Source organism: Mandrillus leucophaeus, unplaced genomic scaffold (assembly GCF_000951045.1).
Source record: "Mandrillus leucophaeus isolate KB7577 unplaced genomic scaffold, Mleu.le_1.0 Scaffold107, whole genome shotgun sequence".
In the NCBI taxonomy this organism is placed as follows: Eukaryota; Metazoa; Chordata; class Mammalia; order Primates; family Cercopithecidae; genus Mandrillus; species Mandrillus leucophaeus.
In genome coordinates, this window is record NW_012098876.1 from 1,536,046 (window position 1) to 1,557,332 (window position 21,287).

The following is a 21,287-nucleotide window of genomic DNA, read 5'->3' on the forward strand; positions in this document are numbered from 1 at the left end:
CTTGCCAGTCTCCAGCACTGTAAGAAATAAATATCTGTTGTCTATAAGGTACCCGTTCCATGGTATTTTGTTGTGGCAGCCTGAACAGACTAGAGCAACATCTTTGGTGGGGGTGATTATTCAGTCTACCACACCCACTGTTTATAATAGATATTAAATGGAGTGAAGGCAGAGGGTGTTAGGATTGATTATAATCCCACATCTAGCGAAAAAGGCAGCTTCTGTGTGGCTGTTGAAAATGAAAATTATTTGGCAAATAAATAAGTATTAATCCAAATTTTCTTGACCCCTTACTCTTTTTAACTAAAACACTTTAGGCTTTAGTTCCTTTTCATTGAAAAGGTATTTTTTTAGAGCATTTGACATACGTGTCCCAGGTTTTGGGACATCGGTAGTTCACACAGAAGGCAGAAAACAGACAGATCACCAGAAAAACAGAGTTGGCTTGAGAAGCTATGAGCTCAAGAGATGCCTACTGAGCAGTGTGAGCAGGCAGTCAGGTGAATCCGGACATCTGGGGATCAGCTCTCAACACATACTGGGCTAAGGATATCTCACCACCAATGAGCCAGTGTGCATGCCATACTGTGCCTAGAACTCTAAAACCACCACTGCCGTGCAGTTCAGCATTGGTATGCATCTGAATCACCTGTAAAGCTTGTTCATCACCCACCACTCTCAGAGCTTCTAAATCAAAAGATCTGGGGTGAGGACCTGGGATTAACATGTGTAACAAATGCTAAAGATTATTCTCAGTAAAGTTTAAAAATTTTCACACTCCTCTCTTGGATCCCTTATTGACATTTAAGTCCCAAAGGCAGTTCTTGTGAAACAGAGGAGTGCGTCATAGGAATCCAACCAAATGTCAGCTTGGTAATTGCCACATTTATGACCTTGAATCTATACTTTCTTTTTAAATTATTTGTATAATATGGGGTACAAGTGCAGTCTTTTTACGTGCATAGATTGTACGTAGCGGTCAAGTCAGAGACTTAATGTATCCATCACCTGAATACTATATATTGTACCCATTAAATAATTTCTCATCATCCTCCCCCTCTCATCCTCCCACCCTTTTGGGTCTCCATTATCTATCATTCCACTCTCTACATTCATGCGTATATATTTTTTAGCACTCACTTATGCATGAGAGTATATCATATTTGACTTTCTGTGTTTGGCTTGTTTCACTTAAGATAATGACCTGCAATTCCATTCATGTTGCTGTAAAAGATATAATTTCATTTTTTTGGCTTCATAGTATTCCATTGTATATATATACCACATTTTCTTTATTCATCCATCCATTCATGGATATTTAGGTTGATTCCATATGTTTGCTATTGTCAATAGTGCTGCAATAAACATACAAGTGCAGGTATCTCCTTGATAAATTGATTTCTTTTCCTTTGGCTAGATTCCTTTAACAGATTGAGAAATCTCCCTACTGTTCTCCATGTAGGTTGTACTAATTTAAATTCCCACCAAGAGTATATAAGAATTCCCTTTTCTTCAAATACTTCCCAACATCTGTTATTTGCTGTCTTTTTAATAATAGCTATTCTGACTGGGTAAGGTGATTTCATCTCATTGTGGTTTTAATTTGCAACTATTTGCAAACTATTCATCTGACGGGGGATGATGATTTGTGAAGTTGAGCATTTAAAAATACATGTTTTGGCCATTTGTATGTCTTCTTTTGAAAAAATATTTATTCATGCCCTTGGCCACTTTTTAAAAATTTTAATTATTTTTATTTAATTTAATTTTATAATTATTATTTTCTGGAGATGGAGTCTTGCTCTTGTCCCCCAGGCTGGAGTGCAGTGGTGTGATCTCCCTCAGTCTGGAGTGCAGTGGCGTGATCTCAGCTCACTGTAGCCTCCGCCTCCCAGATTCAATCGATTGTCCTGCCTCAGCCTTTCAAGTCGCTGGGATTACAGGCACTCACCACCACGCCCAGCTAAGTTTTGTATTTTTAGTAGAGACGTGGTGTCACCATGTTGGCCAGGTTAGTCTTGAACTCCTGACCTTAGGTGACCCACCCTTCTCTGCCTCCCAAAGTGCTGGGATTACAGGCATGAGCCGCCATGCCCAGCCATTTTTTAAATTGTTTTAAATTATTATTACTATTTTTTTGAGACAGAGTCTCGCTCTGTTGTCCAGGCTGGAGCGCAGTATTGTGATCTCAGCTCACTGCAACCTTTGCCTCCTGGTTCAAGTGATTCTGGTGCCTCAGCTTCCCCAGTATTTGGGATTACAGGTGTGCACCACCACGTCTGGCTAACCCTGTAGACATAGGGTTTCACCATATTGGCCAGGCTGGTGTCGAACTCCTGACCTCAAGTGATCAGCCCGCCTCGGCCTCCCAAAGTACACAGACATGAGCTATCTACCATGCCTGGCCTTATTTTTAATTTTTGCAGGTGCATAGTAGGTGTATATATTTATGGGGCACAGGCTTTGCCACTTTTTAATGGGAATATCTGTTGTTTTTGTTGTTGATGTTGAGTTGTTTGAGTACCTTGTATATTCTGGGTATTAGTCCCTCATCAGATGAATAGTTGGCAAATATTTTCTCCTATTCTGTGGGTTGTCTTTTCGCTTTGTTGATTATTTCTTTTCCCATGAAGAAACTTGTTAGTTTAATTAAATTCCATTTGTCTACTTTTGTTTTTGTTTCCTGTGTTCTTGAGGTTTTAGTCATAAATTATTTGCCTAGACCAACATATGAAAGAGTTTTCTCTAGGTTTTATTCTAGTATTTTTGTAGTTTTAGGTCTTACATTTAAGTCTTTAATTCATTTTTTGATTAATTTTTGTATGTAGTAAGAGATAGGGATCCAGTTTCATTCTTCTACATATGGCAATCCAATTATCCTAGTACCATTTATTGAAAAGGGTGTCCTTTCCCCCAGTATGTTTTTGTCAGTTTTGTCAAAGATTAATTGGCTGTAAATATTTGGCTTTATTTCTGGGTACTCTTTCTGTTCCATCCATCCGTGTGTCTATTTTTTTTACCAGTACCATGTTTTTTTGGTTACCATATCCTGGTAATATAATTTGAAGTCAGGTAATGTGATGCCATCAGCTTAGTTCTTTTTGCTTAGGATTGCTTTGGCTATTCAGGTTCCTTTTTAGTTCCATATGAATTTTAGGATTATTTCTCTAATTATGTGAAAAATGGTGTTTGCATTTTGATAGAAATTGCATTGAATCTATAGATTGCTTTGGGAAGTATGGTCATTTTAACAATATTAATTCTTTTACTCCATGAGCATGGGATGTATTTCATTTGTTTGTGTCATCCACAGTTTCTTTCATCAGTGTTTTATGGTTTTCCTCATAGAGATGTTTTACCACCTCGGTTAAATTTATTTATTAAGGTATTATACACACACACATACACACACACACACACAAAATCTGCTACTTCATTTATGTTATTTGCAGGAGGAGTTGAAACAAATTTTAAGGGAGATTTTCATTTCCCCCCTAAACATGAATCATTCAAGTAAAACTAACTTAACTATAGAAATGTAGCAAAGTAGGGGAAAGCAGCACAACAACCCAAGAGGAAAGTCTCAGGAGAAGAGGTGGGTGCAGTCTGCATATAACATATGCATAAATGCCCTGTGATTCACTCGCCCAGGACCATTTCCCTTGAAGGCAAAAGCACAAGGACCCATTTTAAGAGGATATTTTCTCCGCAAACATCTGAGAATGCTTCAACTTAAACACCTTAAAGTTAAAAAGACAAAAAAGAAAAAGAAAGAAAAACTAACTAAAGACCCCAAAAAACCCCATGAACCACCCAACCATAACCACTTTCCTTAATTGATCATAAGTTTCTTTTCATTTTATAAAAAGATTAATAAAAATATTGAAAAAATTATTTTTTCATCTTACATTTGTAAAGATAATAGAATTCAGAAGTTTCTTAGAAAACAGACCAGATACTGCCCTCCAGTTTCCACCCCGTTGCTGGAAGGATCAGCAGGACTAGAAAGTTTGGGATACTGGAGCTGCTGGTGGAGAATGGGAAGTCCAGCCCAGAAGAAATCAGGAAATAGGGCTCAAGGGCACGTGGGGTGTGGTTAGGAGCAACTCCACGTGATACATGGCTGTGCAGAAAAGGGGAACACAAGGTGGTCAGAAAGGCCTTAAACTCCTCCTTGACATACAAAACTGGTTTTTACAAAGATCCAAGCAATTTGATCCCAAACTGAGGTGAACACTTCAAAGTTTATTCACATGCTTTGTTTTCTCTTTTAAGAATCAAAGTTTCCCAAATTAAATGTTTCTAATATTACTACATATGCCAAAAAAAAAAAAAAGAAAAGAAAAAAAAGAAAAAAAAGAACGGCTTTTAAAATCAGGATGGGGAGAAGAGATTGAAAATCATCAAATTAGTCTTCCTAGCTCCAGATGAAATGAACTTCAGAACGTAACTGTTGGTTTCTAATAGGAAACAAAAATTCAAGCATTGCTCTCCTGCCCTAACCCCTGCCCCCACCCCCACACACCAATGACAAATGAGAAAAACAGCTAAAGTCCAATGAGTTGTGTTCTGCTCAAAAGCTGGACCTGACCCTTGGGTTCCACAGCCAGCCTCCTCTGTCCAGTGGGAGGCAGTACCAGGGATGCCTTCCATGGTAGTACAATCTGCATGGCTGGTGAGGGGTGGGGTAGGATTTTCAGAATCTTCTTGAGGTTCCTCTGTTTAGCTCCTCACCAGCCATCTTCCCAGCGCCTCTCTCCCCTGGGCAAGGAATCCCGTCAAGAGTGGCCCCTACTCGGTTGTGGGTTGTAAATTGTCCTTCTCTTCTCAGTTCTCTGTCTCACTCTCATCATCTTCAATCTCCCTTTCCTCCCCCACTGAACTTGTCCTGGGCCAACTTGGGGCTGGTACTTGATTTCTGGAACGTGAACAGGACCCGATCCCGAGGAAAGGCTCCTCCACCTGGCCCCAGCTCACCCACTTGTCACTGCCTTCACCTTCATGGTCATCATGCAAGTAATACTTCTTGCTTTTGGGTGTGTACTCTGGGTACCACTCCTCTTCTCGGTTTCTTTTCTGAAAATTGTTGCTGTTGTTGTTATTGTTCCCAGACTAGCTGCCTCTGCACCAGCCTCTTCCTCTGGCTCGAAATGGAAAGGTTCCTCCAGTTCTGCCACCTCCTTTCACTTGGACCCACCAAGCCTTTGGTCCCCAGTCTTGATTTCTCAAAGCCCGTGGTGCTCTCTTCTCTTTCCTCTGTCTCTTCAGTGTACTCTTCTGCTTTGTAGGAGTGAGATGACTGGGTAGAAGAGGAAGAGGATCTGGACCTGTCTCTTGCTCTCCGCTGCTTCTTCTGCGTCTTTGATCCTTTATGAGTTTTCTCTGTTTTCTCAGCTGAGCTGTCCCTTGAGGGGCTGGAGTCTCAGGAATCCACTGATTCTCTTGATTTACCTCATTTAAGATCTCTCTCCTGGCTGAGCGCTGTGGGTCACACCTGTAATCCCAGCAGTTTGGGAGGCAGAGGTGGGTGGATCATGAGGTCAGGAGATTGAGACCATCCTGGCCAACATGGTGAAACCCCATCTCTACTAAAAATACAAAAATTAGCTGGGGGTGGTGGCACATGCCTGTAATCCCAGCTACTTGGGAGGCTGAGGCACAAGAATCACTTGAACCTGTAAGGCAGAGGTTGCAGTGAGCCAAGATCATGCCACAGCATTCCAGCCTGGACGACAGAGTGTGACTCCGTCTAAAAAAAAAGAAAACAAAAATCTCTTACAACGTTCAATATCAAGGCTGCGATCAACAGGATCATCTTTGTATTTTCCCTCAGCCTTGTAGACAGGTACTGGGGGAAACATCTATTCTTCTGTGTATCTCTGGCCTATTCTTGTTTTTGGCTGCCTCCTGCTCAGTTCCTCTCTTTAGGTATTTAGTAAAGCGTTCATGTAATGTCATTCCTGAGGACCCAAAGTGATGCTCTTTAACATGGTGAACAATGGTCACTATACGTTGGGCAAACAGTTCTGAGGGGCTACGCTGAGACTGAGCTGACTGTATGTGCTGGAAAGTGGAACAAAACTCCTGTTCCTTTTTGTTGCTGTGGACTAGATCTCGGCAAAGCTTGTGTTCCTGAGCCAATAAGCCACTGGGTCCTGCAAGGTCCTCATCAAAAGAGTCCATCTGGACATTGACCTGTGCCTCTCGAGTAATGGAAAAGGAAGACTTCCTGTGGAAAAGTCTTTCACTTCCAGCTTGTCTTGGCTCTCAGAAGCCTTTCTTGGGGGAGGCGATGAGCTTTTCTCCTGGACAGCTTTGTAAGCAGTCACTCAGAAATTCTTCTCAGGTACAAAGACCCTGTGCCCACCTTCGGTTGTCTTGCCCTGGTCCTCCTTTTTGGATCTTTCTGGGAAAGACTCCTCATCCATTTCCTCTGTTTTTCTCTGCTTTCCCTTCCCTGGAGGTGCATATACCAGGCCCTCCCATTTGCCTGACTTCTCCTTCTCCTGGTTTTTGTTTGCATCTATGACTTTAAACACATTTTGGGTTCATCATCAAACTCAGACTCCTTCCTTCCCTTAGCTTTGTCCTTACCTTCATCATCCATCTCTTCCTTGTGGAAGTCAGCCATCTGCTTCTCAAAGTCATCTCGGTGCTTATACCTTTTGGGAGACTGACTGCCCCAAAAAGGCTTCTCAGAATCAGTTTTGGGAGCAAAAGAATCAGATTTCATTTTTCCATCACCCAAGCCTGTATCAGAGAAACTCCCTTTCTCTTTAATTTTTTCTTTATCTGTGTTTGTTTGTTTCTGTTCCTTATCTTTTCTATTCTGTCTTCTGCTTTTCTAGATACCTCTTTGTATAGGCTGCTCCTCCTGGAGCAGCACTCTCCTGCTTCTGAGAGGAGACATATGTGGAGCCAATGGATGGTGAATTCTTACCCACAGGGCTCTTTTTGGATGGACTCAGGGACCCAGGAACCGTGGTCGAACTGACCTTGGTGTGTCCCAGGCTGATACTCAGCACTGCTCAGCAGAGTTGAGCTCATCTGGGATGTGCTGGAAAGTGGAGGACTAGGTTTTGGCAGGGGGTAGGAAGGAGTGACCGCTGCCTCACCACCACAGACTGGAGGGGGCTTTTGAGAGCTGGGCCTCACTCCCAAGGACTCAGCTTAGAAACGGCTGAGACCCCTGATGCAGAACCAGTGCTGTAGGTGGCATCTGGCCATGGCTTCGAGCTCTCAGATGCTTTTGTATCTTGAGAGGTGCCTCCAGAGAATGTCTGCTCCTTGGCCTCATCTCCCTGGTTATCCCTAGCAGCCTGACATGGCCAGCTATCCTTGGAAGAGGACCTTTTCTCCCTTGCAGACTTGCGCTTAGAAGATTCAACTTGGCTATGGTTGGAGGAAAGAACGGGAGGATGAGGAGCGCCTTGACTGGTCAGAAGACGACTTATCAGAGTTTCTAGAATGGCTCCTGGACCTTGGTGAAGGGGACCTTCTCGCTGGGGACTGGAATCTTCAACGGCCTGTATGCTTGCTGGTAATTCTGCCAGTTTGAGTGGTAGTTTCCATGGCCTCCTTGGTTATACTGGCCCCATGGATAAAAGCCTTTGTTGCATCCACGGAAACAATAGGGCCTTCTATAGCCTCTGTTGTGACCTCTGAAATCCCGATTCCAATCTACTCTTGAGTGGTTTCTTTCTCTGTTTTGAGCTGGAGAACATGATCTGGAACCAGACCTAGCACTCAGCCTGCACTTCCTTGAACCAGAGACAGATCGGCTTAGATACTGAGACTTCGAACATGAATGAGAACGAGATCTTGATGCAGATCCTGAACGAGAAGAGCGAGATCCAGACTCGGATTTACTTGTTTTTGACGGCTCTGTAGAGAGGATCACTTTTCAATTACACCTTATTTGAACAATGATTTGACTTGCACTGGATCCCAGACACTACCCCAAAAGAACACTTGCAGCACCACTGGCTTCTTCAATTTATGAGTCAAGATACACTTCTGGGCCTACCGCAGTGATCACAGCTGCAGCTCGCAAGGACACAACCAGCCAGAACCTCGCCCCCGGTATTTTATATTCTTATAGCTCTTTTTATACTATTTTTATAGTAAATGTGATTGCCTCTTGATTCTCAGCTAGATTGTTATTGGTGTAAAGGAATGCTACTGGTTTTTGGACATTGTTTTTGTACCTCGCAACTTTACTAAATTCGTTTATCAAACTAAGGGTTTTTGGTGGTGTTTTTAGGTTTTCCAAATTACATGGAGACAATTTGACTTCCTCTCTTCCCATATGGATGTCTTTTATTTCTTTCTCTTGCCTAATTACTCTGGCCAGTACTGCCAGTACTATGTTGAATAGGGTGGCATCCTTGTCTTGTTCCAATTTTTATGGGAAAGGCTTTCAGCTTTTCTTCATTCAGTATGATGTTGGCTGTGGGTTTGTTGTATATGGCCTTTGTTATTTTGAGGTACGTTTCTTCTATGACTAATTTGTTGAGGGGTTTTTTTTTATCATGAAGGGATACTGAATTTTGTGAAGTGGTTTTCCTGCATCTATTGAGATGATTATATGGATTTTGCCCTTAATTCTGTTTATGTAATGTATCATGTTTATTGATTTATGTATGTTGAACCATCTTTGTATCCCTGGTATAAAACCCAGTTGATTGTGGTATACTATCTTTCTGATGTGTCATTGGATTTAATTTGCTAGTATTTTGTTGATTTTTGTGTCTATGTTATTCAGGGATATTGGTCTGTAGTTTTCTTTGTTCTGTTGTGTGCTTGTCTGGTTTTGGTATCGGGTTATACTGGCCTTGTGGAATGAGTTAGAAAGAATTCCCGCTTCCTCAGATTTTTGGAACAGTTTCAGAAAGATTGAGATTAATTCTTTGTATGTTTGATAGAATTTGGCTATGAATATATCTGGTCCTGGGCTTTTCTTAGTTGAGAGATTTTTTTTTTTTGTTATGGATTTAATGTTTTTATGCACTATTGGACTGTTCAGGTCTTCTGTTGCTTCCTGGTTCAATCTTGGGAGGTTGCATGTTTCCAGGAATTTATCAGTTTCCTCTATGTTTTCTAGTTGGTGAGTGTATAGTTGTTCATAATAGTCTCTGATGATTTTTTGTATTCTGTGGTATCATTTATCATGTCTCCTTTCTCATTTCTGATTTTATTGGGCTTTCTCTCATTTTTTTCCTGGTTAGTATATCAAGTGGTTTATTGATTTTGTTTATCTTTTCAGAAAACCAACTTTTTGTTTCACTGATCCTGTGTGTGTGTGTGTGTGTGTGTGTGTGTGTGTATATGTCTCTATTCAGTTTAGTTCTGCTCTGATTTTTCTTTTTGTCCTTCCACTAATATAGGATTTGGTTTGTTCTTGTTTTCCAGTTCCTTGAGATGCATCAATAGGTTGTTTATTTGGAGTCTTTTTTTTTTTTTTGGTGTAGGCATTTATTGCCACAAACTTCCCTCTTAGCACTGCTTTTGCTGTATCCTGTAGGTTTTGGCATATTGGGTTTTGATTTTTTTTTTGTTTCAAGAATTTTTTTATTTACTCCTTAATTTCTTTCATTCAGTCATTCAGGAGCATATTGTTTAATTTTCATGTATTTGTATCATTTCCAGAGTTCTCCTTGCTGTTGATATCTAGCTTTATTTCATTGTGGTCTGAGAAGGTACTTGATATGATTTCAATTTTTTTGAAACTTGTTGAGACTTGTTTTGTGTTCTAACATATGGTCCAACCTGGAGAATGTTCCATGTGCTGATGAGAAAAATATGTATTATAAAGCCACTGGATGAAATGTTCTGTAAATGATTTTTAGGTCCTTCTGGTCTAATGTACAGTTTAAATTCAATATTTCTCTGTTAATTTTCTGTCTAGATGAACTGTCTTATGCTGAGAATGGGGTGTTGAAATCCCTGTCTATTGTTGTATTGGAGTCTGTCTTTTCTTTTAATTCTAATAATATTTGCTTTATAAATCTGGGTGCTTCAGTTTTGGGTACATATGTTTAGAATTTTTATATCCTCTTACTGAATGGATCCTTTTATGGATCCATAATGAGATATTAGATCCTATAATGAGATATTGGATCCTATGAGATTCTTTTTCTCTTTTTACTGTTTTTGACTTAAAGTCTGTTTTATCTGATATAACTACTCTGCTTAAGTTTGGTTTCTGTTTGCATATAGTTTCTTTTTCCATGCCTTTACTTTCAGTCTGTATGTGTTTTTACAGATGAGATGAATTTCTTGTAGGCAGCCTATACTTGAGTCATTTAAAAAAATCCACTGAGCAAGTCTATAATTTTTTAAATGGAAAGTTTAATTTGTTTACATTTAGGGTTATTACTGATATATCAGGGCTTATTCCTGTTATTTTGATACTTGATTTCTGGTAATTTTATATGTTATTTTTTTCCCTTTATTTCTCTCTTATTATTTACTATTGTAGTTTGTTAGTATTCTACAGTGGTAACATTTGAGTATTTCCTCTTCCTTGTTTGTTTGCTCTACCTATGGCTTTTATATTTTTGAGTGTTTTCATGATGGTAGCTATTAATAATCTTTTGCTTCTGAGTATAGAACTTTCTTAAGCATTTATTGGAGGACTGGTCTAGAGGTGATGAACTTCCTCACTTTTGCTTGTCTGGGAAATACTATTTTTCCCTTATTTATGAAAGATAATTTTTCTGGACATAGTATCCTTGGCTAACAGTGTTTTTCTTTTAGTACTTTGAATATATCATCCCATTTTCTCCTGGTCTGTACAGTTTCTGCTGAGAAGTTAGCTGTTAGTCCAATAGAGTTTCCTTCATAGGTGATAAAATGTTTTTCTCTTGCTGATTTTAGAATTTGTACTGTTACTTTGACTTTAGACAGCTGAATTGCAATAGGCCATGGTGAAGTACTTTTTGCATTGTATTTTCTGGGGATCATTGAGCCTCCTATATCTGGATGTCTAAATCTCTTCCTAGAATTATGAAGTTTTCATTTACTACTTTGTTAAGTAGGTTTTCTAAGCCTTTCAATTTCTCTTTACTCTCAGGGATACTAACAATTAATACATTCAGTTGCTTTATGTAGTCCCAAGTATCTCAAAGGCTTTGTTCATTTTTTGAAAAATATTTTTTCTTTATTTTTTGTCTGACCAGATTATTTCAAAATATTTGTCTTCAGGTTCTGAAATTCTCTATTCTGCTTGGCCTAGTCTATTTTTGCAGCTTTCGATTGCATTTTGTTCTTGCTTTGATGACTTTTTCAGTTCCAGAATGTCTGTTTTTTTAAAAAGATATTTATCTCTTTGATACATTTTTCACTTATTTCCTGTATTGATTTTTGAGCTGTTTGTATTGCTTTTCATATTTCTCTTGCATCACTGAACTTCTAAAAATAAATATTTTGAATTCTTTATCTGGCATTTTGAGCATTGCTTTTTGGTTAGGATCTATTGCTGGAGAATTATTATGTTCCTATGAGGGTGTCATATTGCTTTTTCATGTTTCTTATGTCTTTACAGCATTTGCTTCTCTTTATTTTTTGAATTTTCCTTCATTGAGGGGGCTTTTTCCTGAATATGTGACTATGATGTTGTTTGGGTAGGACCCTTTGGCTTTGCTTTTGGGTGCATGGGGTAGGGAAGACTACTACAATTTCATTGGCTATAAATAGCGTCAGTGGTATCTGTGGTTTCCTTGGCGTGTTAGGGTGCGGTTATTGGTGGAGGCTGTGGTGAACTTATGCTAGGGTCTGAAATGCCAGATTGGTCTGTCTTTAGGTTTCAGTGGGGCTCAGCATGTCTATCCTTGTGCTCTGTGGCAGTGTATTCTGACACTTGTATTGGTGATTCCAAGCAGGCTGATTCTTGAGCCTCTGGGTGCCTTTCTCAATGCTGGTTGTGGTAGTGGTGGACTGGGTGGGTGAGCAGGCTCTTGAGTTCCTGAGCAGTTGCATGATGTGGGCAATGGTGGCAGCAGTAATGGTGAGATGCTCTTCTGATTCCCAAGTGCTGTGCTTTTGTGTTGGCAGTTGTTGCAATGGGCCATGCAGGCTGGCTTCCAGGCCACTAGGTGGTGCTTGCAGGTAGAAGCAAGTACCTGCAGGTGCTTGAGGTGGTAGTGATATGTTCTTTGTGCCCAGCCTCTGTCCCCTAGAATAAGTGCTTAGGAGCCCCAGGTGATGGACTGGGTTATGGAACCCCCAGGACCATGGATCTTGCACTCTGTCTTAGATGGTGGAGTGAAGCCAAGCAGAGCCAGACCAGGCAAACTTGTACATAGGTTCCCCAATGATGAGTGCATGGACTAGCTGTGTTGAGGAGTTGGGGGTGGGGTGGGGTGATCCTTAGGCCCTGGAGAAATGCTTGGGTGAGGGGCAACCAGCACTACAGTGAGGTCTTACCATGTGGTGGGGGTGGCCAGTTCTAGCAGTCTCAGCAGCCCCACCCTTGGCCAGCAGCTGGGAGACTTTCATCCTTTTCATGCCCCAGTGCTTGTGGGGCTCCCTCCCCCATCCTGGCTGTTGCAGCTGGGGGATCCCTCCCCCATCTTGGCTGTTCAGTCAGACCTGGTAGTTCATGCCTAGCCCGGAACTCAGCCCTGGGCCATGGGGGCCCCCTGCCCAGTTCCATGTCCAAGCTTCTGCAGCAACTCTTGTCTTGCTCAGGACAAGTGGAGGAGTTGCCCACATCTAGCACCAGCAGCTGCAGCCCACAGCACACTTGCTTCCCAGTCCTGTTTGCAAAAGCCGCCCCCACACTCCTACTTTGGCCCCATGCCCCGGCTCTGGAAGCAGCAGCCTGAGTTTCCCCAATGCCCGGGACTGGTGCCACTGGTTCCCAGGACTGAGCATAGTCTGCTAAAAGCAAGGATCAAGAATGGTGTTTTATTGTAGCTCCTCAGGTCCCAGAGTGTGAGACCCAAGGTGTGTTCCCTCCTTGGAGTTCCTTCCCACGGTCTCCTGGCTGCTCCCAAGTCAGAATCAGGGCTTGGGAGAGTCAAAGTGTTTCTCCTATGGCCTGGATAGTACAATTCCCAAGTGAGAAGGTAAACTGCAGGAAGACACTCACTCACCTTCCGCTGTACTAAGTAATTCACTACCAGTTTGGGGCCAATCATAGCCACACAAGCTGCACATTTTCCTTCTCCTTCCTAGATTTTAGTGTTTCCTATCATTTTTTTTTTTCTGTCAAACTCCCATGTTCCACCTTGGATAATATATTTAAAATGTGAATGTTGGCCAGGCACGGTGGCTCCTGCCTGTAATCCTAGCACTTTGGGAGGCAGAGGTGGGTGGATCAGGAGGTCCAGAGATCAAGACCATCCTGGCCAACATGGTGAAACCCCATTTCTACTAAAAAACCAAAAATTAGCTGGGCGTGGTGGCAGGTGCCTGTAACCCCAGCTACTCAGGAGGCTGAGGAAGGAGAATCGCTTGAGCCCGGGAAGCAGAGGTTGCAGTGAGCTGTGGTCGCGCCACTGCACTCCAACCTGGTGACAGAGCAAGACTCCATCTCAAAAAAAAAAAAAAAAAAAAGAAAAAAAAGAAGAAAAGACTGTCTACACACTTTTTTGGTACTTCTCAGTGGATGAGGCATGCTTACAATGCCTCTAATCAGCCATCTTAAAAAACAAAACAAAACAAAAAAACACATACTGTTGAGATAGCTTCTTATAGATTATCCTAAATGTAGGCAATATGCTCAAAATTGCAATAGATGAGAAAGAGGGTATATGCAGTGACCTGCATCTAGCACTCCAAGCTTTGGTTATTGCTGTTTGCTCCTGAGAGGGTTCAAAAGGGGCTACATTAGACAGGAAATTCCATTTTTCTCTTTGCCTTTCACATATCTGCATTTTAATTTGAAATTTATACCATGCTTTCTTTAGCTGGGTGAATGCGGATTGCCATATTTCATCCGAACTAAGACATTGTCAGTTTTAAGGTACACTATTATTTTATTTACCACTATGAAGGAAAAAAACCTGCCAATGAAACGTTGACAATTATAAGACATATCACCATTTCGGAGACGTTACAAAGTTATAATTCCTGCAAGAAGTGGAAGTACAGTGTTGAAATGCAACATTTTAAGATTGCTGCCTCCCATGAAAGAGGAGGCTGTTATTTCTGGGATGAGATCAAGTTTCCCTTGAACTGTTTTTGCAGGTTATCTTCTCTACACTTGGCATTCATGCATGGAAGAGCAAAACCTGGTTCTGTGTTAGCACATATTTTGTGTTACATTGAGCTCTATCTTGCTAATTACAAAACAAAGTTTTATAGAATAAAAGCCAGTGATTATAGAAACCAAATTGAGAATTAGGACTAAGGATAAAGTTTAACAAGAAAATGTAATTACAGGAAGTTAGAATACGCTCTCCTCTGTATCATTTAAAGATTAAGAGACTCAGCAAGAAGAAAAGGGAAAATATTGTCCTATTGATTGTGGAATTAGCCAGGAAAAGTGTTTGCGAGTTCTTTATACTCTGAAATATTCTTTTACACTGTGGAACTTTAATAATCAGATTTCACTCTTGAAGTTTAATAAATGGCACCAAAAGTTGTTTTTTCCAACTCAGGTGCTAATATAACCAAGATTGTTCTTTGTCCCTAGTAAAGAGAAGGCTAGATATTACTATTTCTATAAAACTCTAGTAGGATTTAGAAATAATATTTCATATACTGTAGGCCATAAGGCAAAGGGTACACAATGGCTAGAATTTATTTTTCCAAACTGAACTAGTAGAGTATATGTATGTGACTTTTATTCAGACAAGACGTGTAAAAGAAGCCACTCTGCTCCTAGACCTACAGCAACTGGATTTGAAAACCAGATTTGCAACCCATGTTATCTGATGGCAGCTATAAGATTTTGGCCCCAGGGCAAGGGGTAATTTGGTTAAGGGTTATTTATTTTTTGCCTTCACAGGATATCTTGTGGTATTTTCATCCTCCTTTTCCCACACGCAGTCTTCATAGCTTGAACCACTTACAACAGTGGTTTGTTTCTGGTTTTTTTTTTTTTTTTTTGAGATGGCGTCTCGCTCTGTCGCCAGGCTGGAGTGCAATAGTGCGATCTTGGCTCACTGAAACCTCTGCCTCCTGGGTTCAAGTGATTCTCCTGCCTCAGCCTCCTGAGTAGGTGGGACGACAGGCATGTGCCGCCACGCCCAGCTAATTTTGGTATTTTTAGTATAGACAGGGTTTCACCATGTTGGCCAGGATGGTCTCAATCTCTTGACCTCGTGATCCACCCACCTGGGCCTCCCAAAGTGCTGGGATTACTGGCGTGAGCCACTGTACCCAGCCAGAACAGTGGTTCCTAACCTGAACTGCACATTTGAATTACCAGGGGAACTTTAAAAAAATACCAAAAATATCCATGCATACATCTTATTCCAGCCCAAGGAATTCAGAATCCCTGGAGTAGGTCCCAAACATTAAGGGTTTTTTTTTTTTTTTTTTTTTTCTTGAGTTCCCAAGTGTTTGTAATGAGCATCCCAAATTGGGGACCCCCTGATTTAGAGCTATAATGCCTGCTCCTGGGATTTTGCCAATGTCAGGATGGAGACTTGGATTTAGTTCATGTTAGTAACAAACCTTCCCAGAACAGGAGGCTGAAATCTTTGGATTGAAATAACCTTTATCTTAGGGTCAGGTTTCCCAGAGGCAAGATTCTGAGATGAGAGTTTATGTGTAGGTGATTTCATTTAGAAAGTGCTCCCAGGAGAAACCTGTTAAAGAGCAAGCAGGACAGGAAGCAGAGTGTAGTAGCTGGTTTTTAAAGGTGGCTGCCTCCCATTCCTTTCCTCCATGTTTGTACAAACCACTCCATCTACCAGGGAGGGGTCTATTTCCCAGGAGAGAAACCCAGGAGGCAGAGGTTTCAGTGAGCCAAGATCGCACCATTGCACTCCAGCCTGGGGACAGAGCAAGACGCCATCTCAAAAAAAAAAAAAAAACCAAAAACAGAAACAAACCACTGTTGTAAGTAGTTCAAGCTATGAAGACTGTGTGTGGGAAAAGGAGGATGAAAATACCAGTTGCCATGTAAGTAACCCGACCACCTGAGACCACCAAGGTGTGAAGTTTGAGCTAGCACTGTGGGAAGGTGACATGGGAATCCAGCTGGCAGTGAAAACCAAAGCCCCAGATGTATGACACCAGTCCAGCCAGTTCAGCCAGCCCCTACAGTCATTTCAGCCATCCCAACTGAGGTCCCAAACACCACAGACAGCGAATTCCCAACCAACAGAATATGAGCAAATACAATAATTGCACTTTTAAATTTTGGAATAGTTTGTTATGAAGCAATGGAAAATTGAAATTTGGGGTAGTTTCACAGTGATAGAAGACTTAATGTTTGGGTGGCTTATTGTGTAACAATAGATACTGGAAATAGGAAGAAACCCCCCTGCAGGGATAAAATTTCAAGCAAAATCCTATGGAGGTTATCTCCAGCCTGATCCCATTGGGAAAATCTGAATTATGTCTCAGGATTATCCTGATATTAGGCTTTCATATGCCTAGCTATTGGATCAGGCCTACTGTGTGGTCAGAAATAGTGGCATAAACTCCCAGGCTTGTCTTGCTTTCTGAGGAGCAGTGGCAGAGTCAAGCATCCCTCAAAGGACACCTGGCCTGTGGCGGGTGCCATATCATCATATCGGAGCATGTGGTAGTAACTCTCTTCTGATATTATTTCTCATTGTTTTACAGAATATGCAACCCAAGCAAGAAAAAAAAAAAAAACCACCAGAAAAGTGGGGGGGGGGAAAAAAAAAAAAAAGAAGTACAAATATCTTAGGCATAAAGTTCAAATTTGATCAATAAAAGGGAATAAAGTCTTTACTTAACAATTAAAAATTATGGGAGGAATCTTTGTAGATAGGGAAACAGGTAGGTGTGGTTCGTTTTTGCAAGATAGGAAAAATAAACCGTGAAAAATACTGCAGGTAGAAGACGCTTGCGTAGCAAGGCAGAGGAAAGCAGCTTTGTGACAACGCTGAACATTTCCTGCTGTTCAGAGAAGCATGAAGTGGGAAGATGCGAAATCGTTGGCAGGTGTGTCTGATAGCAGTGTTGGCACACCTAACTTCATAATTTCTGACCTAGTTGAAGAAATGCCTATGGTCTTTTTGCTGGGTTTAATTATAGCATAAATATAATCTATTTCTTTAAAAAGAAAAAATTGGTTAGAATTCCATTATTGTTTCTGTGGAGAGAATTAATTTTCAACAAAGTGTTTTGGAGCATCTGTGTTGGCAGTTCTGGGAGGAAGGTCTCATTTTCTAAATGCAAATTTTGGCTCCTCCTGTATTCTTTCTTCTACCTCAATGCTTAGCAAACTACCAGAAACAGGTTTTTTTAAATTTTTTTTTTTTAAACTCATAACATAAAGCAGTAAGTTTTGTGATATTCTTTCCTAGGTAGATCTTACATTAGAACGGAAAAAAAATTCTTCACTAGGCATGTGGTTTTGCACTTGCAGATGTTTAGAATGGATCCTCTTTATGTGCTCATTCATTAAGAGCTGATCTATTCCACTTGCTGATATAAACATATATTTATATATATATTTTATATATATATATATACACACACACACAGACACAATTTGGATTTCTGCTGCACACTACAAGCACTGCCTTTGGGGGTTATGCAGGGTAAGGTGACAGCTTTTGGCAGTGCCAAAAATGCTTAACTGCTGAGGTTAAGCTAGGAGCTCTGGGTAAATGTTGCCTCAAAGTGGCTGCTGGCACCCAGGCCAAATTAGCCAAGGAATCAATTACCCTCAGATGGCTGCCACAGAGATATCGCCACCATAGCTGCTGGGAGAAAAACCTCTGGTCAAGCCAGCCTTCTGATGATGCAAAGGAACAGAATACACATTTATCTCCTGGGTCATTGTTTCTCTTCCTCAATTTTCAGCCTGCAGGACACAGGCGGTTTCAGCTGGCCCCAAGTTAGCAGCCCTTCCAGCAGCTGGGCATCATTTCCTCTATTCAGATAGCTCATCTGGAAATAGTGAAAGTTTAATAGGAGGCAATCAGACCCCAGGGATTTCCAAATGATACCTGATGGAGAGAGGTCTTCTGGGGTCACGGACACAATCACTACTTCCTTCAGACCTGTGATTGCTCACTGCTGGGGATGATTGGGATTTGCAAGTTGATTAAAGCTGGAGATTTAGTGTGTGAAATAGAATTTCTCAGATAATTGCTGGAAATTGTCTGATGCCTTTGTTGCACTGAGCTCCATATAGTAGATTATATGCTCTCGGACTTAAACCAGATCCACGAAAGGGATCTCAAGGAGGAAACTTCACAACTGGTACTCTGTCTTCTGACATGCAGAACAAGAAGGGAGAGGATGGGATGCTTCCTTAGGATCGGGTGCTGAAGAAAATGAAATCAAAGCAAAGATTTCCTTCTGGAAACAATTTCGATGAGTATTCTATTTCTTTCTCCAGCTGAATTTTTCTTTGGTAATTTCATAGTTTTCTTCATGTAAATATTCATGTCTTTCCTGATTTTTCCTGCACAAAAACATGTCTGCCTCTCACAGTAGGCCAGGACCTGATTAAAGCAGTATCCCAGAAAAGCTGTTTAGAGCTTATGCTTCCAAACCAAGACCCAAAACATCTTTGTGTAGTGCCAAAGTTGAAAATGTTGTTAAGTGATATGCTTGAAAGACTTTTAATAAATTTATACCTCCCAAGATTGGTGAGAGGACCTGGAAAAATGTACTCGCATACTCTATAAACTCTCTAAGAAAACATTTTGCCAACATTGACCAATGGCCTTAAAAATGTTCATGTCTTTTGACCCAACACTTCATCTAGGACAATCAAGGACTTAGTCCTTTAGGAAATGATCAAGGGTGTGAACAAAGGTTTAGCTTGTTCCATCATTGCTGGTGCCTGTCTAGCAAGAGCATGTCTAGCAAAAGCATGTCTAGCAAAACCCTTGGCAATAGTGTTCAACTTTGGAGGAGTAGAGTAGTGTATATCCAATAACAACAAAGGTGGAAATGTAAACAGTGGTTGTCTTCACATGGTGCAATTACAATTTTATTTTGCTTACCTGTATTTTCTGATTTTTCTTGCATGAATTTGTTACTCATTTAAAAGTATTTTCAAAACCTCCCTTTGAACTGTAATAGTTTTGTTGCAGAAATTTGTCTACTGACATGAAAAAATGTTCGCAAAAATAATTAATGTAAATAAAATGGAGTTAAACTATATGTAGTATGATTCCACTTTTGAAAAAGAGAAATCAATGTATTCTCTTTGTCTTTCTCTCTCTCTGTTTGTCACACACACACCTGGAAGTGCACACACCAGTATATGTCAGTGGCTCTCTGTTGATGGAGAGAGGATGGTAACTTAATGTTTTCTCTTCGTTGTTTATATAATTTATAACTTCTCTTCAGTGAAGAGGTAATATTTGTATAATTGAGAAAAATAGAGTATAATCTTACATGCAATAGACAGGAGGCCTTATGTGTGTACAGATGCTCTCAACTAAGATATTTTGAGATTTTTTAACTTTACAATGGTGAGAAAGTACTACACATTCAGTAGAAACCTTACCACTCTGTTTTTTACTTCCAGTAAAGTATTCAATAAATTACATGAGATATTCAACACTTTATTATAAAATAGGCTTTGTGTTAGATAATTTTGCACAGCTGTAGGCAAATGTAAGTGTTCTGAACATGTTAAGGTAGGCTTGGCTAAGCAGTAATGTTCAGTAGGTTAGGTGTACAGTATTAAATACATCTTTGACTTAACAATGTTTTCAATTTAGTACGGGTGCGGATGTAACCCCACTGTAAGTCAAGAAACATCTGTACTGAAAGAGAAAAATAGAATGGTTGTATGGTTACTTGAAGTACATTCTATTGAATGTGTATCACTTTCTTCCTATGGTAATATCAAAAAATGATAGGTTGAACCATCTGCTGGGGACCACCTGTATATGAAGGGATGTGTCAGCTGGCTCTGCCCCCGACCTGCTTCTGCTTACTGTATGCTTACGTAGGCTTGGGTCTTCCTTCTTGGCTTAGGAAAAATGGAACATCCTGTTAACTGAGAGGTGGTCTGTGGCAGAGGCTTCAGAGAGCCTATTAGGTAGTTGGCTACTCAGTTGCTTTTGGGGTAATACGTGCATCTGATACTTGGAAACAGGTATAGGAAGGGAGGGGGCTTTGTCACCTGCCATTTCTAAAAATTACACCCAGTGCCTCATTCTCACTAGCCTGTACCTAGCCCAAGCTACTGGTCCTGGGGGTGGCCTCTGGCTTTCTCCCACCTGGGTTGGGCAGAGGGGAAATGGCATGAACAGGGAGTTAATCTGTTAGAACCAGAAAGCTTTCCCCAGGCTCTCTAAAGCGTGCCGCACTGAACGTTGCTTCCCTCAGCCATTGATTCCCCTAGAGAAATCTGTGCAAGAGGGAAAGAGGAAGAAGGAATTACAGCAGAGGTTCCCCTAAGCTGGGATTTGCTAAGCAGTGCTGCAGAGTGCTTAGAAGCAGGCCCTGGTGGTATAAGATACCTCTGGACATGCAAGACTCTACCACATACCAGCTGTGTGACCTTGGGCAAACACAACCCTTCTGGGCCTTGGCTTCCTCAGACCATAATGTGGTGATGAAAAACTTGGGTAATATGTATATACAGCACTTAGAACAGAACCTGGCAATTGGTTAGTGCTCAGCAAATGAACTACAATTTATGTAAATGTTACCCTATTGTTGTTCCATATGTCCTTTTTTATTATTTTAATACATTTTTGAATAGGTAGTACTTACACAGGGTATAAATTCAAAATACAATGAAAAATATACGGTGATGTGGAAGGTAAAATTATGCCTCCCTCCCAAAGATGTCCACAGTCTAATCCCTGGATCCTGTGAATATGTTACATGGAAAAACAAACAAAACAAAACAAACAAAAAAATTTTCATATGTAATTAAGGTTATGGACTTTAAGATAGGGAGAATATCTGTGATTATGCAGGTGGACCCAATCTAATCCAATGAGCCCTTTAAAACAGGAATTACTCCGGCTGGAGTCCAAGAGATGTAGCAGCAGAGGAAGGCAGAGAGATTCCAAATATGAGTGAGATTTGACCAGCTGTTGCTGGAGAGACCATGTGAAATGCAGATGGCTTCAAAGACCAGTGACTGACTGACAGCCAGCAAGGAAACAGGGACTTCAGCCCTACAACCACAAGGCATTGAATTTTGCCAACAG

General features: G+C 40.8%; 1 pseudogene; it reads right to left on the reverse strand.

Moving 5' to 3' along the window:
* Positions 1 to 4,791: 4,791 nt before the first annotated feature.
* Positions 4,792 to 21,287, reverse strand: part of LOC105543650 — a 191,286-nt pseudogene continuing 174,790 nt past the window's right edge.